This window comes from Macaca nemestrina, chromosome 15 (genome assembly GCF_043159975.1).
Source record: "Macaca nemestrina isolate mMacNem1 chromosome 15, mMacNem.hap1, whole genome shotgun sequence".
In the NCBI taxonomy this organism is placed as follows: domain Eukaryota; kingdom Metazoa; phylum Chordata; class Mammalia; order Primates; family Cercopithecidae; genus Macaca; species Macaca nemestrina.
Window position 1 is genome coordinate 31,897,520 of NC_092139.1, and position 14,268 is coordinate 31,911,787.

The window sequence follows — 14,268 nt, forward strand, 5'->3', positions numbered from 1 at the left end:
AGCATTGTCTTGAGAGCTTATAGAGGTGCTACAAACAGTGCCTATTCCTGGTACCTACAGCAGCTGTGTGCACAAGGCTCTCAGCACAGAGCATGACACACGATGGGTGCTGGGTAAATGATCCTCGAGGTTATTGTCAACCTCTGGCCCCAGACAAGTGATAGGAGGCCTAGTCCTCTGGGAGGGGCTGAGCTCCAGAATAGGGCAGACTGGCCCAGCCGGAATGGCAGCAGGAATTGGAGCCTTCAAAGGAGGGAATTCCTGGCAGGCAGGGGCAGGGAAGTGGAGATGCTGGCACAGGGCCAGCTGGGCATTAGAAGGGTGGACAGATCAGAAGTATGCTTGTCTCCAGGGAGGGCACCCTGCACCAGCCTGCCCTGCTGCAGAATCTGCCACTCTGGCCATCTGCCAGGCCTCCACGCCAGCACCCAAGGCTCCTCCAGCACCTGGCCCAAGCCCATCTCTGATGGACCTCACAGTGGAATGGGCTTCAAGGGGTCACCTCATATCCCTGCTGCTCCCTGCTCCTCCCAGCAATCAGGGGACCTGGAAGCCACACACATCCAGCCTGGCATCATTAGGGCAGTTTTTCCGTAAACCATTCTTGTTTTTAAAAAGCCAAATAAAACTGAGGTTTGCTAAAAAGCGAATCCATTGAAAAACCCCACTTCCCCCACCCCCTCATGCCCCTCCCAGGCTCACTCCTCTAGCTGGCGTGTGTTTTTTCCCAATCACTTGTCTTTTAAGTGTCTTTTGTTCAACAGATTTTCTCGAAAATATTATCAACTCAATGTTTTTCTTTATGGCATCTAAGTTGTGTGCATTGTTGGGAAGGACATCCCCAGTTCCAAGTTTATAAACATATACTCCTGTATTTTCTTCTACTAATCTTTTTTTTTTTTTTTTTTTTTGGAAACAGGATCTCACTCTATCATCCAAGCTGGAGTGCAGTGGTGTGATCTCAGCTCCCTGCAACCTCCACCTTCCAGGTTCAAGCAATTCTCCTGCCTCAGCCTCCTAAGTAGCTGGGACTACAGGTGCCCACCACCACACTCAGCTAATTTTTGTACTTTTTGGTAGAGACGGGGTTTCACAATGTTGGCCAGGCTTGTCTTCTATTAATTTGATTATACACATATTTTATACATACATATATATGAATATATATACACTTGTTAGTGCATAAACCCACACAAGATATAAATGTATAAAACCTCCTTAACGCATTTGGAATTTATTTTTGCATGGTGTGAGGTAGGGAATCTAATTTAATTTTTGTGTGTTACTACCCAAAGACCACAATATGGGATCATCATTGAATGGTTTGTCTTTTCCCAGAGCTTGGAAACACTCTCCATGCAGTGCCTGGCCTCTTTTTTGTTTCATTGAGCCCCACCTGGTCCTGCATCAACACCATGCTCTGTGACTCCAGCTTTGGAATACATTTGGTACGTGCCAGCACCCCATCTTTCTTCCTGTTTCAAAACTTTCTTGGCCATTCTCATCCACTTTCTTTTCCAGGCAAACTGAGGATCAGCTTGTCAACTTACATTTTTAAAATGCTGCTGAATTGACACTGGTTTTATGTATGAAGAACAAATCTCTTGGCCATGTTAGCTCTTCTCAAAACATGGACTCTTCTCCCATTTCTTATGATTTTCCTTCAACATCCTTCAGTCAGGTGTCCTCACTTTTTTCATATGAATTCTGTACTTTTCTTGCCAGATTTAATCCTAGATACTTTACCAGTTTTAGGGTTGTGATGAATGGGATCCTTAGCCTTGGTGACATTCTCTATGGTCAGGGCTGTGGTGGAGGAAGCTCCTGCTGCCTGACACTCATGTGGCACTCGCCCCAACCCCATGTCACCCTCCTGAGAGTTCACGTAATTCTCCCAGAAGGACACCTGGTCCACAAACACTACGTAATCCACAGTGTGTCACACCTATCACCACATCTCCCCCCCTCCCGCCCCACCACGGGGACTCAACATTCCCCTAAACAAGGAAACCAAGACACAGAAAGATGTGGCAGCTTCCCAAGGTCACACAGTGAGTCACAGTGATGCTCTGACCCTCGGTCCAGACCTGCCAGGCCCCAGAATGCTTGGTCCCCGCCCAACCCTTCCTACAGCCATTCAGGTCCCAGTGGGTTTGGCTGAGCCAACTCTGTGGAGCCGTGAGTAGAAGGTTGAACCGTGATTCTTACAGTGATGTCCCAGGGAGCAGATGGTGCCCCCACCAACCCAGATGGCTGAGACCGTCACACAAACAATGTACAGGTGCTCGATGAATGGGAGTTCTGTCATACGTCCGAGGAGCCCCACTGCGTGCAGCTCAGCCCCCTGCCCAAATGATTAAGTCCCCTTTATCCACCCACCCCTTCCCCACATCCCTCCCGTCCTCCAAGGTCAGCAGTCCCTGGATGGAGCATTACAGTTCACAGTGCAGTCGAATAGCCCCTCTGTGTGGACAAAGAGGCTGAGGCCCTGCGAGGGACCCGGTCTCACCCAAGTCCCACAACAGGACCTTGATTCAGCCCAGCAGGGACAGGGACTCGTTTCTGGGGCAGCAGCAGAACAAAGGTCTCTCTCCCACCTACCCCCAGTCCAGGTCCACAATGCACAAGGCTGGCCGCCTGCCCGCCACTCAGCCCACCCACTGGACTACAGCAGAGGAGTCGGCCGCCAGCCAGGGTGGGATCCAAGGCAACCAAGACAAGAACCAGAGGTGCAGAGTGCCAAGCACCCACAGGGCCCCAGAGTGGCGCCTCCGTTAAGCCCAGTTCAAGCCCTAAGGTTTTAGCTAATCCGCTAATCCCTGGAGACTAGACCAGGCATGGCTGGGGCAGGCTGCTTCTCTGAGACTCAGAGACCCCTGGACAGACGGTGGTGAGGGCCTCAGCGATGAGACCCCATACAGATGGTGGCAAGGGCCCAGTGATGAGACTCAGAGACCCCTGCATGAGACCCCTGGACAGATGATGGCAAGGGCCCCAGTGATGAGACAGGGCCTAGGCCCTTCCCCTGGCCTGTGCCCCTTCACCGAGTACCCAAGGGAGTCGGTCTTTAAGCCTCACTTTCCTCATCTGCACCAGGAGATGCCTGTCCTCACCTTCTCCCTCCCTGCCAGAGATGGCCTGAGGCCCCCAGGATGCGGTGTGAAAGGCTCTTGCTGGCTGTATGATAAGTGGGGTCCCCACAGCCTAGCACAGAGCCTGTCACGCAAGAGCTGCTCCATAAATAGAAGCGGATGAGTGAACAGGTGGGCTTTCGACGCCGGGAGCTGCCAGCAGGGGAGATGGCAGAGCTTCAGACTCTGGGAACCGGAGCTGCCAGCGGGGGAGATGGCACAGCTTCAGACTCTGGGAACCGGAGCAAACAGCGACGTTTATTTGCAGCATAAGGCCCGCTGTGGATGGGCAGGGGGCTGGCATGGCCTGCCCTCGCCCAAGTCCCCAGGGGACACTCCTTGAGAGTCCTCACTGAGGCTAGGTTCAGGATCACAAGCACACCAGCAGCATTCCCTGGACAAGACAATCTCAGGGTGACAATCTCATGGTGGTTCATCCACAAATGGGTGGGGAGGAAAGCAAGGGCTGAGAAGTGGGAGGCCTGGGGTCCAGCCAAAGCCCTCTCTGGGCCTCAGTTTCCCCATCTACACAATGGGCACACCACTTCCTACTCTATCGGCCTCACAATGGTGCCCACCAGCTGACACCCAGGATGCTGGGCAGAGAGAGGGGAAAAAAAGAAAGGAAAAGAAGATAGAAAAGAAAGAGAAAGAAAGAGAGAAAGAGAAAGAAAGGAAGAAAGAAAGAAAGGAAAGAGAGACAGAGAGAGAAAGAAAGAAAGAAAGAAAGAGAGAGAGACAGAGAGAGAAAGGAAGGAAGGAAGGAAGGAAGGAAGGAAGGAAGGAAGGAAGGAAGGAAGGAAGGAAGGAAAGGAAGGAAAGGAAGGAAAGGAAGGAAAGGAAGGAAAGGAAGGAAAGGAAGGAAAGGAAGGAAAGGAAGGAAAGGAAGGAAAGGAAGGAAAGAAAGGAAAGAAAGGAAAGAAAGAAAGGAAGGACAAGACCAGACCAACCCTATTAATCCTGACCAGAGTTAGAAAGTGTAAAGTCGGCCAGCACAGTGGTTCATACCTGTAATCCCAGCAGTTTGGGAGACAGAGGCAGGCAGATCACTTGAGGCCAGGAGTTTGAGACCAGCCTGGCCAAGATGGCAAAACCCTGTCTCTGTTAAAAACACAAAAAATTAGCTGGGCATGGTGGTGCACACCTGTAATCCTAGCTACTCAAAAGGCTAAGGCAGGAGAATCGCTTGAACCTGAGAAGCAGAGGTTGCAGTGAACCGACATTGTGCCACGGCACTCCTGCCCAAGTGTCAGAGCGAGACTCCATTTTGGGGGAAAAAAAAAAAGTAAAGTCATCAAGACTTAGAACCTACCCCCATAAACCATGACACCCACTGGCCCCCAAAACATCTAGGAATGCCCTGGCCAAGCCAGCAAGTTGGGAAGACACGGGGTGTCAATCCCATGCAGAGAAAGGTAAAGAAATTTACCTGTAAGTACTTAAGCAGTGTTTTCTTTCTTTCTTTCTTTTTTTTTTTTTTTTTTTTAGATGGAGGCTCACTCTGTCGCCCAGGCTGGAGTGCAGTGGTGCGATCTCTTCTCACTGCAACCTCTGCCTCCTGGGTTCCAGCAATCCTCCTGCCTCAGCCTCCCAAGTAGTTGGGATTACAAGTATGCACCAACATGCCTGGCTAATTTTTATTTTTTAGTGGAAACGGGATTTCACCATGTTGGACAGGCTGGTCTGGAATTCCTGACCTCAAGCGATCTGCCTGCCCCCAGCCTCTCAAAGTGCTGGGATTACAGGCATGAGCCACCACGCCCAGCTGTTAAGCAGTGTTTTCATATTAAATTATGTTATGGGATAGAAGGCCAAAATCAGGCTAATCTATGTAAAATAATCAGAGCCTTCTGCTGCACTCTTTTGGGCTATGTCTCCAGTGGGTTCCCGGCCAGCTGCCTTCAGAGAGACTGAGATCAGACCCACACTGGCCAACCTTCTCATCACCCTCCAAATACCTCTCCCTTGCCCTCATGAGCTGGGGGGCCTCAGCCAGTATCTGAGGCACTGAGTCCAGGTTCTGCCTTCGGTGTCCACACCAGGCAAGGCTAGCTCATTCCCCCTTTCCCGAGTCCAAAGGTCTCTGCAGGATCTGGTGATCACAAGAGCCCTGCCACGTGCAGGCTGCTGGACTGCAGGACATGAGCACTCCGGCACTGCCGGGGGAAGCTGGGTAAGTAACACCTCAGCTTGGCCACCTCCCAGCTATGTGACCACTCACCAGTCCCTACCCCTCGCAGGGCCTTTGTTCATTCAGGAAGGACTAGACCAACGCCTCCCCTTCCGTTCAGGTGTGGATGACTGAGTGGCCTGCTGGGCACTGTGTGGGGTCCTGAAGCCAGTGGAGCTAGCTCAGGGGTCGGCCATGGGGCTCAGGCAGGCAGGGCAGTGCTATCGACCACAACCCCACCAGGAAGGCCAGGGTTGGAGCTGACCATCAGTGCTGGGCACCAGGAGGTCACACTGGAACTTGACAATTCATAGGCTGAGGTCTGACACCTGGGCTGGTGAAGGAGGAGGCATCAGAGGGGATCTCCCTCCACCACCAACCCTTCATCCTTCAGAGGGAATGTGCCTGAATCCCCAAGGGCCTCACTTACAAGAACATTCCTCCTGAAAAGTGAGGACCTGGTGAGGGAGGCACAGCAGAGAAAGGGCGTCTCTGAGGCTCTCCCCAAGAGGGACTGCCTTGGAACAGCCTGGGACAGGAATACAGCACTCAGCCCTGCTCACTCGCTGTGTGGCTGAGGGCAAGTCTCAACCTCTCTGAGCCTCTGTTTCCGCCAATGTGACCAGACTCCCTGGGAGCAAGGAGGGAGTGAGCTCTGGCCCTGCAAGGTTGGGAGCCAGTCCCTGGATCCACAGGGAAAGAGGGATAGAAAGAGAGGTAGCCTCCTGGGAGCAACTGCAATGAGAGGACTCCCTGAGCAGCTGTGACTGCGGAGCCTGCCCGCTGCCTAACCTCTGCTCCCCAGGAAGTCTGGGCCGCGCCTGCAGCCATCCTGCTCATCTCTTCACGTCCACAGAGACTGTGAGTTTGCGTCCATCAACCACAAGCATGGCTGTGAGGACCAGATCCTGCAAAGGGGATCGGGACTGAGGCAAAGAGGAGCTCCCAAGTGTTGGGAGCTAAAAAGGCCAAAGGAATCGAGACCAACTCAGCATTCCACTGAAGGCTATACGATTGAACAGCAAACTGTTTATCATGAATGCAGGATGTGGGCAAACTCACGACTGCGCCTACTGCCAGAAGATTTGCTGAGGGCCCTGGCGCCATGCTCCTTGAGGTTATCTACTGGGACATCTAGAGCCTATTATTCGAAGAATGCAGTCTTGAAAGCCTGCTGTAAATCAAGTCACTGACCGACAACCACCCCGCCTTCTCCCTATCTCCTTTACCCAATAAAATGCAAAGGGCTCTAAAGCTCAGGGCCCTTGTTCACTAGAAGCAAGGAGGCCCCTGACCCCTTCTTCCAAATATACTCTTTTGTCTTTATCTTTATTACCATGTTTGTCATCCTTTGTTCAGTCCCCCAAGGTTCATGCAGGTGACACCCATGAGTCACCCCACCCCTCAGGACCCTCCCTGGCCCCCACCCCCACCCGGCACCGGTGATCTGTGCATGGAAGTGCAGCTCCCTGTGGGCCTGCTGCTGAGATAATTCCATTCCCATCACGAGCCTTTGGCCTGAAGCTTTGTCCCTGTCTGTGCTGCTCTCGGTCACTCACCCCTCAGTGGGGAGGAGTCCGGCAGGGCCTATGGCACAGGGACAGTGAGGGGAGGAACTGGAGGGTGAGGGTGCCTCATGCAGCACTCACCTCTTTGAGTCCAAGCAGCAGGAACGGCAGCGAGTCAAGCCGTGGGGTCCACACCGCAGCAGCTCCACGTGGGCGCACATCTCTACCACCCACAGGCCCTCCTCCAACAGCACCATGGGGGCGCCCAAGTCAGCTTTAGCCCGAAGGTCACTGCTGGCAAGTGTAAGAAGCACTGTGGGATACCTGCGACTGTCCTCGGCCCTATGAGAGCCCAAGAGCCCTGCCGCCAGCCCATGTCTTCTCCTCACCAGGGAATTCAGCTGCCAATCATGCATCCCCATTTTATGAATGTGGAAACTGAGGCTCTAAGAGGTGTAGACACTTCCTCAGGGTCACACCAGGAGTGAGTAGAGAAGCTGGGATTTGAACCCAAGCCAGTCAGTTCAAGTCCAGAGCCCACGTTCTGCAGAGCATCAGCTCAACCCTGAGACACTACCTGTTCTAGGGTCCTCCCCATCCTGACATCTCATGCTGAGAAAATGAGTCCTCATGTTGAGAAACACTGATCTAATTCAAGCCCCACGTGGCAAACAGAGGCCCAGAGAGGAGCAAGGTCTTGCCTAAGGGTACACAGCGTGTCTATGGTAAAAATGGGCGTAAGTGCAAGCCTCCATGGGCCTTTTCTTCCTGTAATTCTACCACTGGGATAAAGATTCAGCAGCTCTGAAAACTGAACTTGCCAGGCCCTGATAGTTAAACCCTGTCTCGGCCTCAATACTTGCAGTTTACACGGGAAGCCGTGTTTGACTTCTCTCTACACCCCAGGCCTGTGAAACCAGGACCGCAGTGCCCACTTTTGGGTGTGTGAGCATTCCAGCCTGGGGCTGGACTCAGCACAGGAGCCAGTGTGACACTGAGCAAGTCACAGCTCCCCTCTGAGCCTCAGTTTGCTAATCTATAAAACAGAGCAGTCATTTTGCCTGACAGGGACCATTCTGAGAATCAAATGGGACTGCGGCCATGAGGCTATGGAAAGAGGAACAAAGTTCTCAGCAAACATCAGAGGGGCGCTGGCAGTCACTACTTCATGGCTACGTCCCCTGTGTCAATTTCTTGTCCTCACGGGCCCACTCTGATGGTGTCACATCTCTGTTTGTTCTCCCTGTCTTGATGGAAGTCTTTCCAGAAAGGACGTAGCTCCTTCAGCCATGAAGAAGAGCTGTTAACCCCTTCACCTGCTGAGCCGTGGGGCCATGTCCAGCCTACGCACCTGAATTCTGCTCTTAGTTTTCCACGCTCTGCTGTCAGCATGCCCCTCCCCTCAAAGCCTCCTGCACCTTCCTCCAGCTTCTTGTCTATCATAATGATAATAATAATCACAGCTCATAATTATTGGGCATTAGGCACCCTCAGAGGATCAAGATAAAGACACAGGCTGTTTTAAAAGAAAAAACAGTGGTTAAAAGCATCACCTAAAAAAAGGAAAAAGAAGAACAATCTCTGCAGCTAGACTTCTTCCTGGGTTCAAATCCCAGCTTCACCACTAACCAGCTAGGTGACCCTTTGGCAAGAGACTTTACCTACCCGTGCCTCAGTTTCCTAATCTAACTGACTGGAATAATATTAGTAGCTACCTCTTAGAATTGTGAGGATTAAAAGTAAAATCTTTAGAACATATCAAGCCTTTTGAATAGTGCTTGGTGCATAACAAGTGCTCTGTAAATGTTAGTCATTACTACTGCAGAGGCAGGACAGCCTGCTGGTTAGGGATATAGCTTCCTCCTAACTGTGTGACCTTGGACCAATTACCTGACCTCTCTGAATCCCATGGGTGCAGGGGTTAAATGTAGTCATGCCTTGCATAAAACAACTACTCAATAAAAAATTGTTATTTTTCCATGCCAGGCACTATGATGATCTCATTGAATACTCACAACACCTCATGGGGTAGGTAATACCATTGAACCCATTTTATAGATGAGAAAACTGAGGCTTAGAAAAAAAAGGTCTAATACAGGGCAGAATTCGAATTCAGTTTCAGGCCATCTGGGTCCATGCCCTTAACAGCTATACTACATCACCAGCCTAACATGCTCTGAGCTTTGAAAAACCTGTATCCAAGGTGGTTAGAACTCGGTGAACATATTGAACAAATTGGCACCGAGAGAGGACTTAAAACACGTCTCACCTACATCATGCATGAGGACCTGTGGAGTTCCGAGGCCGTGATCCGTGGCCCGAGCCAAAGTCTAGAAGCCTGAGGTTGCGGTAATTGTGAGCTCCTGATGAGTGAGGAGTTTCTGGTTGGGCTGTGATTGCTGCACGGAGAATCTAGGGGCCGAAGCACAGGGCCATCCCCTCACCACCAACTTCTGCGTGAAGGGAGGGGTCTGCGGGGGGGACGTTGATCGGGACAGAGAACAAAGCCAACGGGAAGGCCTGGGAATGCCCAGGGAGGGCGCATACCCTTGGAGCCATGGCTGGGCCACTGTCAGAGGACCAAGCTGTGGGGCAATGGCTGTGTTCCTTGACATCAAGTGCAGAGCCACCTGGGGACAGGGGATACACCGAAGGCACATCAGGCACAGCAGGGGCTTCGGACCCCCCATCCCCCACTCGCCTCTAGCCTGAGCCCTGCACCATGGCCCATGAAAATGGACCATCCAGCCAGGATGCCCTGGACAGTGTCCGGGATGCCCAGGTGCCCAGGGGCACCAGCACTAAGGGCAAGAGTGGGTGGGAAGGGCAGGGAGGGACGAGTCACAAGCCCATCCCACAGCTGGACCCCCAGGGCCTCTCCTTAGACACCACTTAGCGGGCAAGGCCCAGAGAAAAGCAGGCAGGATATGCCCCACCACAGTCACAGCAACCGTCTGGCCGACCATTCTGGTTTGCCCAGGACTCGGGGGTGTCCAGGATGTGGGACCTTACGTTTGAAAACCAGGACAGTTCCAAGCAAACCAGGACAAGCTGGTCACCATCTACAACAGGAAATAAGGGCTAGTGACACAAGTAGGCTGACTGGTTTCCTGGTTTTGATGTGGTTTAAAGAAAAAGTACGAAAACCCCTTATCAGGCTGTAGCTCACCTAACTTCCAACCAGTCAGCAGCCAAAGACACAGGAAGCTATTAACCACGAGTCTCTGCTTTAGCCGGCTAGGGACTTCCCTGGGGCTCCGCATGTGCAGTTAGACTTAACTTCTTCATTTAATGCTGCAAATCATACACAAGGGTGGAGATTAAAAATGCTGATGTTACATGCAATGTTTGAAAAAACGTGTTGAGCCACTGTGCAAATGCTAGAGAAACCCCTCCTCCTGTCCATGCCCTGGCGAAACCCTTCCCTATAGAAAGGCCCTAGAAATCTAACTCACACACTCCCCTGGGGAGCAGCCCGCCCTTTTCCTTTCACGTTGCTGACTTCCCTCGTGCACAAGCTAAACAAAGCTCTTTCTCTTTGCTGCTATGTCTGGTGATTGCTCTTGATTTCTATCCTGGCAGATTACAAGAACCCAGGGCGCCGATAACACTAGAACCTTGGGATGCCTGAGAGGAGAGAGAATAAGGGTGAGAAGCAGCGCCTGAGAGAGCAGAGAGGTGGAGACAGAGAAAACACAAGGCCAAAGACAGGAGGCAGTGAGACTGAAGCAGAAGGAGAATGGACGGAGAAACAGGAAGACACAGTCACAGCTAGAGACACAGAGACGGGGGAAAGAGAGGCAGGAAGTGGAATGGGACAGGGAGATGGCGTTCATGGTGGAGGGTGTCCAGGTTCTTGGCATCTTGAACAAAGAATTGGACAAAACACACAAACAAAGCAAGGAAGGAATGAAGAGATTTATTGAAAATCAAAGTACCCTTCACAGTGTGGGAGGAGCCCGAGCATAGGGGCTCAAGGGCCCCGTTACAGAATTTTTGGGAGTTTAAATACCCTCTAGAGCATTCCATTGGTTACCTGAGGTACACCCTATGTAAACGGAGAGGATGAAGTAAAATTACAAAGCTATTTACTTGGCCTACACCCCATGGAGAGGATATTTCCTGTCCTAGCTGAAGTGGAAATTGGCCTTATGTTCTCTGCCTCCAGACCCTATTTTCCTGCTCACTGGGGGCAATCCAAAGACCCTGTGACTGCCTCCCTGTCCCAGCTGAACCCTCAGCCCCCCACCTCCCGCCCTGGGCCCCCCACCTTGCCTCCCACCCCCACCCCATGCTCATGTTGGTTCACGGTTGAGCACAGAGGCCCCGCCTGCCGGTACCCCATCTAGGGAGACAGGTTCAGGGAGGGAAGAGCCTCACAGGGGTCCCACAGCACCTCAAAGCGGGAGCTGGAGCCCACAGCTGGGCCCACTCCGTGCTGCCCATGGCACTGGGAGGAAGGGAAAGCACCTCACAGCCCTTCCCCAGCAGCTGCTGTGTGCCAGGTGGCATGCCCGGGCATAATGGCCTCTCCCCAGCAGCTGCTGTGTGCCAGGCAGCGTGCCCAGGCATAACAGGCATGAGACAGGCAGTATTGTCACCCTGGTTTTGCAGATGAGGCTCAGCAAGGAGCTATCTCTGACCTGAGGTCACACAACCAGGACTGGAACCCAGCCTTTCTAGCCCCAGATCCCAAGCTCTTTCCCCAAGACTGACAAGAAAACCAGAGAGTGGAAAGGGGCTTGGTGTCCCCTGGACCCTGCGGCTCAGCACTTTAGCCCCACCCAGACCAAGACAAGCCCACTGTGGAAGAGGAATCCCACCCCTAAGCCTCCCCAACCCAGCCTCAAGCCAGGGGCTCAGGAGGCCGGAGACAGGGCTGGGGTCTGAAGGAGGGAGCCAGGATGGGGCTGAGACCCGGACCCGGCCCTGCAATTGATTCGTTGTGTGGCCCCTGCCTGGTCCCATTCCATCTCTGGGCCACTGCCCTGACCTGCAGTGTTGCTGTGAACTCTGAGGAAACGGGGTTAGGGTGCTAGGCCACGCCACCAACACAAAGCGCAGCTCTCTTCCCACCTGAGAATCGGGCAAGTGAGCAAGAGTTGTGCCTACGTCCCTGGGCCCCTGGGTCTGCTCAGCTTCCCTACTTTCCAAAATATCCATGTCCCAAGACCACCTGGTCCTCATCACCTCCTGAGCCTCAGTTTCCTCATCTGAATAATAGGTGCAGCTCAGCCTATTGCATTATTCTCCTCCTTCCTTGCAGTATTCTGGGGGACTGAGCACAGCCTCTGGGTGCCTTGAGCAGTTTCTGGGTCCTGGGATGTTTCTCTTCCCACAAGCGGCACCACCAGCCGGGGCAAAGTAGGAGTGTGTCCCTGGTCATGGTGGCCTGCTGGACACTCTCCAGTGTGCTCTATGACTCCTGGCCATGGCTCAGCCTTTCCGGGCTCAAGGGGAATGAGTGGAATTGCAAGGGCCCCAGGGCTCACCAGGCAGGATCGCGGCTCCCGCATGCTTTTGGAGACCAGGATTTGGACATGTGTGGCCAGGAAACTGCCGTGAGACGGCATAGGCTGAGTCAGCCGGCCGCCCCCTGCCTTGCCACTGCTTTCTGTGGGTTACAGGCAATGCCAGGCTTCTAGCTGACCTATCCCATGGACTGTCGGCAACTGGTGAGAACTTCCTGTGTGCCCAGGCACCTTCATGAGCCACCTTCCCTCCCCCACCCCCATCCTCCCTAAAGTCAGGGCTTATCAGAGGATAAAGTAGGCCAGGGGTGACAGGGTATCTGAGGGGTATCCAAGCAGAGCCTGAGGGAGAGGCCATTCCATCTGGGGGAAGGCCTTTTCAGGCAGAGAATAGGGTCCTGTTCTCCAAACACAAAGGTCCTGATTGGCCCTGGGCTTATAGACCCCCTCCTCCAGGAAGCCGTCTTGGATTGCTTCTCCCACGTCTGTCCACTCTCCCGTGAGATTTGCCCGGCCGGCACAGAAGACTGGGCTTGCGTTCAGGACAGATAATCTGCTGGATAAGCTAACAAGAAGCTGCATCCATGCTGTAGAGGAATAATCCGTGTCCCAACAGGAAAGGGCGGGGTCTTCCTCACTCTGGTGTCCCCAGTGCCCCGCACACAGTAGATGCTTAACAAGAGTTGAGCACATGTGAAATTTGGAAGTGGTACCAGAAAATGAGGTCAAGGGTGGCTTCTTTCTGAGGACAAAGCTGTCCTCACACACTTCTCAGTGCCCTCATGTCCCATGTCCTGATGGAGGGACTCCCGTCCTTGGGCTTCCAGCCTGTGGTCATGACCCCTCAGCCCAGCTGGGCCCGGGGAAACAGTTCTGCTCCAGTGCAGGGAGATGGCTGCGCATTCCTTTGTCTGGTGGCAGAAGTACATTGTTAGGGGCAGGCAGGATGCCCTCATGCATGTCTTCCTGCTCCTTTCAAGAGTAGCTGGGCAGTGGCTCTAGATCCTGGAGAAGGTTCAGCCCCCAAGGAGCAGCCATCGTGGGCGAGGCCTCCAGGAATTGCAGCACTGAGGCATTTACTCATCACATGAAGAATGATGTGTTTGAAGATTATGAGTCGTGCATGTGTGTATCTTAGTGAGTGAATGAGTGTGTGTGAGTCTGAGTGTGCGTGTGTGTGAGTGTAAGGGTATGCATGGGTGTGTATGTGGGTGTGTGCACAAATTCACATAAAAACAGAAAAGTCTCTGTACACAGACAGGGAGAGTTCCAGGGACAATAGGAATTTCATGATCAACTTGGCCTTCAACCTGTTGGACAGCCTCCCCACTCCGCAGCCTATGTCCTCCTAAACCCTCTGTGGGACCGGGTGTGGTGGCTCATTCCTGTCATCTCAGCACTTTGGGAGGCCGAGGTGGGTGGATCACCCAAGATCAGGAGTTCGAGACCAACGTGGCCAACATGGTGAAACCCCATCTCTAACAAAAATTAGCCAGGCGTGGTGACTTACGCCTGTAGTCCCAGCTACTCAGGAGGCTGAGGCAGGAGAATCGCTTGGACCCAGGAGGCAGAGGTTGCAGTGAGCCGAGATCATGCCATTGCACTTCAGCCTGGGTGACAAGAGCGAGACTCTATCTCTAAAAAAAAAAAAAAAAAAAAAAAACCCTATGTGGGATGCAGTCGCCTAGGTGCTTAAAACGGACACCACACAGACACCGGCAACTTACAGATGGACCCCAGTGAACTTTCTCACGACCGTGCTGAAGGCTCCTGCCCGGAAGGAGCTGTAGCCTCATCACCAGCATGTGAGACCTGTGTGCCGCATGATGACTCACTGTGTCTGTGCCACTGGGACCGCTCCTCTATGTGCTGTGGCGCACCCTCTCCCCTCTCCATCACCCAGAATCCCCCCGTCACTTTCCCTCGGGGAGACCATGCTTTGGAGAATACACCCAGCACCCTCCTTACTTGTGCCAAGGAATGAAGCC